Genomic DNA, 7939 nt, shown 5'->3' on the forward strand with positions numbered 1-7939 from the left:
GCTACTGACCTCTGCCCTCACCTGTCCTGGCCCTTAGTCCCCACCCTGTTTATCTGTGAATTTTCCCTTGTCATTTGAGATCTAGCTATTTTGTCTGATGCCCGATGGAGCTACCTGGTTTAGCTATAGGGGAAACAGATCGGGGAATTCCCTCCTTGGACGTCATCTACCCAGTCGGTCTTTAGCCAGACTTCCTTTCGTCTCTCCTGTCGTCTCTTCCCGCATCCTCCCTCTATTTATGTCTCTCCTTCTCTCCTCTCTCAATGTATTGAGACTGAACAATTTTGTCTGATGCCCGATGGAGCTACCTGGTTTAGCTATAGGGGAGATGGGCCTTGGACTTCCTCCTTGGTCGTCACCTACCCAGTCGGCCTTTAGACAGACTTCATTTTGTCTCTCCTTGTTGTCTCTTCCCCTATCCTCCCTTTCTCACCTTCCTTGCCCCCTCCACGCTCCATTTATTTTGCACTCCATGTTCTTTAAATGTTTTCCCATTGAGACCTAGCTATTTGGCCAATGCCGGTGGAGCTACCTGATAGCTCTAGAGGAGGTGGGTTTTGGGACTTCCCCCTCGACTGTCACCTACCCAGCCGGACTTTGGGCAGACTTTCCTTCGTCTTTCTGCCGTATCTCCCTCCTACCCCTTTACCCTTACCCCCTTCCCCTCTACACTTCACTAATCTCGCATTCTATGCTCTTGTAATTGTCTAGCAACTGATGTAAATTGGAACTGATGTAATCTTGTAATTTTGTGGAACCTCATGTAAAGCGCTCTGATACCTCTGGGTCTAGCCAGCGCTATATAAAACTCTTAAAATAAAATAAATAAATAAAAAATAAATCTTGAAGGACTGCAACGACTCCGTAGTAGGCTGTGGTTGTGGGAGGTGCGGCTGACCGGGGTCTACCTCAATGGTGCCGTGCCTGAGGGATCTAAGAGGTGCCGATGCTGGATCCCACCGCATCAGACCATGCTGTTCCCAGGTAAGGTTGAGGCTGACGTGCAGCGCCCTGGGTATGACCCCTGCAGCTAAAGACGCCCAAAACAGCGCCGGCCTTGTGATCGTGGCAGGCGGCGCCGGGATAGGCCGCGTGTGGCGTGACGGAGTCAGCCCTATTGAGAACCAGTAGTAGATGAGCCTTGGGCTGATGGCATTGGCCCAATAAATCGTCGGATCAAGATTGATCTTGTGCCGCTGCAGTGAGTGTGCGGCGTCTCCACATTGCCCCGTGGCTTCTGAGAAGGGGGATGGCCTGTTTGCAGTTGTACCCCCCCGGAGCAAAACAATAATCCCAGAGGCCCTGCATGTATTCTGAGGCGGGTTCCGCTTGGCAATAGCATGGTGAGGTGGAGGTGTGGCCGGTATGAAATCCTTCGGAGGCCTCCTCTGTTGCCCCTCGCGTGGGTGTGTGTGGGGTGCAAGATAGTGGTGGTACTTGCATGGCCCTTTTCTGCTCGTTGCGGACTGCGATTGCACTGTGCTTGGTGGGGCCTGCCCCCACGTATATATTGAAAGTTGAAGGAACGAACACTGATGGCCTGCACTGTGCCCTGCCTTTCTGAGCCTTGGCTGAACTCAATTAAAAGTGTGCAGGGGACCAACCTACTTGTTTATCCACAATCCGGGAGAGGCATTTTCATATTGTGGCTTCACGGCGAGGGGGAGCGGGGCTGGAGGGAGGCACCCATTAGGGGGGTGTGGAGGTGCCTGCATGCGAAAGCGGCCGGACAAGATCCGGTTTGGCTTGTGTGGGGTCCGCCTTCCCGCAAGCCTAGAAGGTAACAGATACCCAGATTGACTCCAGTGGGCACTCCCCGCCCTCCATGTGACACTACTATTACGGCAGTGGATTAAAGTACATCCACGGCCGCCTGCTGATCTCCCAGATGGCCGACACCCAACTACTGCCATTGAAAATGATTTGAGACGAGCTGCAGGGCACCAAGCAGATAACATTGGATCGCTATGCTGGGTCTGGGGCACAGGTGCCGGTGTCATCGAGCCAGGTCTCTACCGGCCCAGACAATGCTGCATGGGTGGTGTGGAGTGCAAAAAAATTATGGATTTAGGCCCAGATCCTTGTACTGGGGTGAATGTATGACATTGTTCTACATTCTGTCCATCAACTGTGTTTTTTGCAATTTCACCCCGAGTGGGCTGGGGATGCTCAGACGTGAGTCCCAGGCTCTCCACACCACTGGAGTCAAGCTATCCAGGCTGATGAAGGCTGATAGCCAGAAACCGGTCCTTGGATGCTTGATTCCGGTCTGGGGAAGACATGGCTTGGTAGTTCGGACTGGACTGTTCCCATGAGGCACAGGGTCAGAGCTGATTTGCATATAGCCAGTGTCTAACCCAGGGTGGTGTGGAGTGCAAAAAAATGATGGATTTAGGCCCAGATCCTTGTACTGGGGTGAATGTATGACATTGTTCTACATTCTGTCGATCAACTGTGTTTTTTGCAATTTCACCCCGAGTGGGCTGGGGATGCTCAGACGTGAGTCCCAGGCTCTCCACACCACTGGAGTCAAGCTATCCAGGCTGATGAAGGCTGATAGCCAGAAACCGGTCCTTGGATGCTTGATTCCGGTCTGGGAAAGACATGGCTTGGTAGTTCGGACTGGACTGTTCCCATGAGGCACAGGGTCAGAGCTGATTTGCATATAGCCAGTGTCTAACCCAGGGTGGTGTGGAGTGCAAACAAATGATGGATTTAGGCCCAGATCCTTGTACTGGGGTGAATGTATGACATTGTTCTACATTCTGTCCATCAACTGTGTTTTTTGCAATTTCACCCCGAGTGGGCTGGGGATGCTCAGACGTGAGTCCCAGGCTCTCCACACCACTGGAGTCAAGCTATCCAGGCTGATGAAGGCTGATAGCCAGAAACCGGTCCTTGGATGCTTGATTCCGGTCTGGGAAAGACATGGCTTGGTAGTTCGGACTGGACTGTTCCCATGAGGCACAGGGTCAGAGCTGATTTGCATATAGCCAGTGTCTAACCCAGGGTGGTGTGGAGTGCAAAAAAAATGATGGATTTAGGCCCAGATCCTTGTACTGGGGTGAATGTATGACATTGTTCTACATTCTGTCGATCAACTGTGTTTTTTGCAATTTCACCCCGAGTGGGCTGGGGATGCTCAGACGTGAGTCCCAGGCTCTCCACACCACTGGAGTCAAGCTATCCAGGCTGATGAAGGCTGATAGCCAGAAACCGGTCCTTGGATGCTTGATTCCGGTCTGGGAAAGACATGGCTTGGTAGTTCGGACTGGACTGTTCCCATGAGGCACAGGGTCAGAGCTGATTTGCATATAGCCAGTGTCTAACCCAGGGTGGTGTGGAGTGCAAATAAAATGATGGATTTAGGCCCAGATCCTTGTACTGGGGTGAATGTATGACATTGTTCTACATTCTGTCCATCACTGTGTTTTTTGCAATTTCACCCCGAGTGGGCTGGGGATGCTCAGACGTGAGTCCCAGGCTCTCCACACCACTGGAGTCAAGCTATCCAGGCTGATGAAGGCTGATAGCCAGAAACCGGTCCTTGGATGCTTGATTCCGGTCTGGGAAAGACATGGCTTGGTAGTTCGGACTGGACTGTTCCCATGAGGCACAGGGTCAGAGCTGATTTGCATATAGCCAGTGTCTAACCCAGGGTGGTGTGGAGTGCAAAAAAATGATGGATTTAGGCCCAGATCCTTGTACTGGGGTGAATGTATGACATTGTTCTACATTCTGTCCATCAACTGTGTTTTTTGCAATTTCACCCCGAGTGGGCTGGGGATGCTCAGACGTGAGTCCCAGGCTCTCCACACCACTGGAGTCAAGCTATCCAGGCTGATGAAGGCTGATAGCCAGAAACCGGTCCTTGGATGCTTGATTCCGGTCTGGGAAAGACATGGCTTGGTAGTTCGGACTGGACTGTTCCCATGAGGCACAGGGTCAGAGCTGATTTGCATATAGCCAGTGTCTAACCCAGGGTGGTGTGGAGTGCAAAAAAATGATGGATTTAGGCCCAGATCCTTGTACTGGGGTGAATGTATGACATTGTTCTACATTCTGTCCATCAACTGTGTTTTTTGCAATTTCACCCCGAGTGGGCTGGGGATGCTCAGACGTGAGTCCCAGGCTCTCCACACCACTGGAGTCAAGCTATCCAGGCTGATAGCCAGAAACCGGTCCTTGGATGCTTGATTCCGGTCTGGGAAAGACATGGCTTGGTAGTTCGGACCGGACTGTTCCCATGAGGCACAGGGTCAGAGCTGATTTGCATATAGCCAGTGTCTAACCCAGGGTGGTGTGGAGTGCAAAAAAATGATGGATTTAGGCCCAGATCCTTGTACTGGGGTGAATGTATGACATTGTTCTACATTCTGTCCATCAACTGTGTTTTTTGCAATTTCACCCCGAGTGGGCTGGGGATGCTCAGACGTGAGTCCCAGGCTCTCCACACCACTGGAGTCAAGCTATCCAGGCTGATGAAGGCTGATAGCCAGAAACCGGTCCTTGGATGCTTGATTCCGGTCTGGGAAAGACATGGCTTGGTAGTTCGGACTGGACTGTTCCCATGAGGCACAGGGTCAGAGCTGATTTGCATATAGCCAGTGTCTAACCCAGGGTGGTGTGGAGTGCAAAAAAAATGATGGATTTAGGCCCAGATCCTTGTACTGGGGTGAATGTATGACATTGTTCTACATTCTGTCCATCAACTGTGTTTTTTGCAATTTCACCCCGAGTGGGCTGGGGATGCTCAGACGTGAGTCCCAGGCTCTCCACACCACTGGAGTCAAGCTATCCAGGCTGATGAAGGCTGATAGCCAGAAACCGGTCCTTGGATGCTTGATTCCGGTCTGGGAAAGACATGGCTTGGTAGTTCGGACTGGACTGTTCCCATGAGGCACAGGGTCAGAGCTGATTTGCATATAGCCAGTGTCTAACCCAGGGTGGTGTGGAGTGCAAAAAAAATGATGGATTTAGGCCCAGATCCTTGTACTGGGGTGAATGTATGACATTGTTCTACATTCTGTCCATCAACTGTGTTTTTTGCAATTTCACCCCGAGTGGGCTGGGGATGCTCAGACGTGAGTCCCAGGCTCTCCACACCACTGGAGTCAAGCTATCCAGGCTGATGAAGGCTGATAGCCAGAAACCGGTCCTTGGATGCTTGATTCCGGTCTGGGAAAGACATGGCTTGGTAGTTCGGACTGGACTGTTCCCATGAGGCACAGGGTCAGAGCTGATTTGCATATAGCCAGTGTCTAACCCAGGATGGTGTGGAGTGCAAAAAAATGATGGATTTAGGCCCAGATCCTTGTACTGGGGTGAATGTATGACATTGTTCTACATTCTGTCCATCAACTGTGTTTTTTGCAATTTCACCCCGAGTGGGCTGGGGATGCTCAGACGTGAGTCCCAGGCTCTCCACACCACTGGAGTCAAGCTATCCAGGCTGATGAAGGCTGATAGCCAGAAACCGGTCCTTGGATGCTTGATTCCGGTCTGGGAAAGACATGGCTTGGTAGTTCGGACTGGACTGTTCCCATGAGGCACAGGGTCAGAGCTGATTTGCATATAGCCAGTGTCTAACCCAGGGTGGTGTGGAGTGCAAAAAAATGATGGATTTAGGCCCAGATCCGTGTACTGGGGTGAATGTATGACATTGTTCTACATTCTGTCCATCAACTGTGTTTTTTGCAATTTCACCCCGAGTGGGCTGGGGATGCTCAGACGTGAGTCCCAGGCTCTCCACACCACTGGAGTCAAGCTATCCAGGCTGATGAAGGCTGATAGCCAGAAACCGGTCCTTGGATGCTTGATTCCGGTCTGGGAAAGACATGGCTTGGTAGTTCGGACTGGACTGTTCCCATGAGGCACAGGGTCAGAGCTGATTTGCATATAGCCAGTGTCTAACCCAGGGTGGTGTGGAGTGCAAAAAAATGATGGATTTAGGCCCAGATCCTTGTACTGGGGTGAATGTATGACATTGTTCTACATTCTGTCCATCAACTGTGTTTTTGCATTGATGGCAGCAATAACGCAGTCTCTTGTGGCGCTGAAGGCAAAAATCAGGGCAGTAGGGTCAGATGTTATGCTCATCCGCCAAGATCTCTGCAAAGCGGTTGACAGAATAACAGCCGAAACTCGCATATCAACCGCAGAAGATACAGTTGCATCCCTCCAGACGCGGGTGTCCTCTCTGGAGTCTCTTACGAAAGATCTGGCGATCAGGGAGGAGGACGCCGAAGCCAAAGCATGGAGGAACAACCTTCGCTTTGTGGGTTTTCCGGAGGGATGTGAAGGCAACAACATGGAGCAGTTTCTTACAAAGTGGATAGCAGGATTGATCCCTCAGGCAGCCCTATCTCAATGCTTCATTATTGAACGCACACATCGCGCCCTGATGCTGACGCCTCCACAGGGGGCCCGACCACGACCCATCATTGCTAGATTCTTGAACTTCCATGACTGCGACGCCGTCCTTGCACAGGCCAGATTAGCTTGCAAACTTCAATATGAGTCCCATCCCATCCTAATCATTCCGGACTATACGCGATTGGTACAGCAGTGCCGCCAGTCGTTTACAGCTGCGAAGGCTCGTCTGCGAGACCTTAAAATTCAGTATGCTCTGCTCTTCCCGACACGACTGAGGGTTGTCTACAAGTCGCGTACCCATTTCTTCGACACAACAGAGGAGGACTTCACTTGGGCGGGCGAGAGGCAGAGGCTTAGGCCACACACCCCGCCGCAACTCGCTTCAAAGTCGTCCTCCAGAGAAGCTACGCAGCAACTAAACAAACCTAAAGGTAAGACTAAACGCAGATCGCAATCGAAACGCCGCTCCAAATCACGTGGTGTCTCCGGCTCACATATGGAGGAAGATTGACAAGATTCGTCACTATCACAACATGGAGACTGAGGGCCGTATCCAAGACGTTCATCCGGCTGATGATATTGTTTGAGGGCCTACGAGAGCCTTCTCCCCCACAAATTTCTTTTCAGTATCTGAGAACTCTATTTATGATTGGGGATAGTTTATTGAGGATCCATTGGTGTGGGGTTGCGCCCTGACCCCGTTGGAGCAGATGTAAGACCCCCGCCGCAACAGATGCTTCAGCTGTTTTGAGGTATTGGGTTGGGTGGGAGGGATTGGATTATTTAGTTTTGTTGAATGTGCTGTGTCATACTCTTTTATACATATGCTCTACATGTCCTGCGAAAAGCCATGCCCTGCATTCATTTCATATACTTTGCCCTATGACTGACCCCATTGGTATGCTCCAGGTGGCCAGTTGGAACGTACGGGGGCACTGGATAAGATTAAAAGAGGGACTGTCCTCCCGCAGGCCAAACGCGCCTCAGCAGATGTCCTGTTACTGCAGGAGACACTTGTTATGGGTTCCGAGGCGCTGTCTCTCTCCCGTTTTGGATTTATACAGATCTATCACGCAGGGTTCACCAGAGGTTCACGTGGGGTGGCAGTCCTAATCCATTGCAGAGTCCCCTTTGTGCATGCTAAAACATGGTCAGATCCCCAGGGTAGGTATATTATTGTGACTAGCTTATTACACAGGGAATCTGTTATACTTGGCAGCATCTATGCACCCCCTCTGCTATTGGAGTCATTTGTAGAACTACTGACAAGGACAATGCTGGAGATGCCAACGGGCCTCTCTATAATAGGCGGAGACTGGAATGACGTAGTGAATGTGGCCCAGGACAGATGGAGACCGCATGGTGGGCAGGGGACACACGTCTGCTGCCATTGATGTGGGACATGGAGTGGATAAACACATGGAGACATTTGCACCCGACCACACAAAGCTATACATATTACTCTACAGTCCACGACTCCTACTCCGGATTGGGTTATATATTTAAACCGCCCACTTATTACTGTTGAATTGTGGCGACAGATATACTGCCTAGAAGCCTATCG

This window comes from Lissotriton helveticus, chromosome 7, assembly GCF_964261635.1.
Source record: "Lissotriton helveticus chromosome 7, aLisHel1.1, whole genome shotgun sequence".
In the NCBI taxonomy this organism is placed as follows: Eukaryota; Metazoa; Chordata; class Amphibia; order Caudata; family Salamandridae; genus Lissotriton; species Lissotriton helveticus.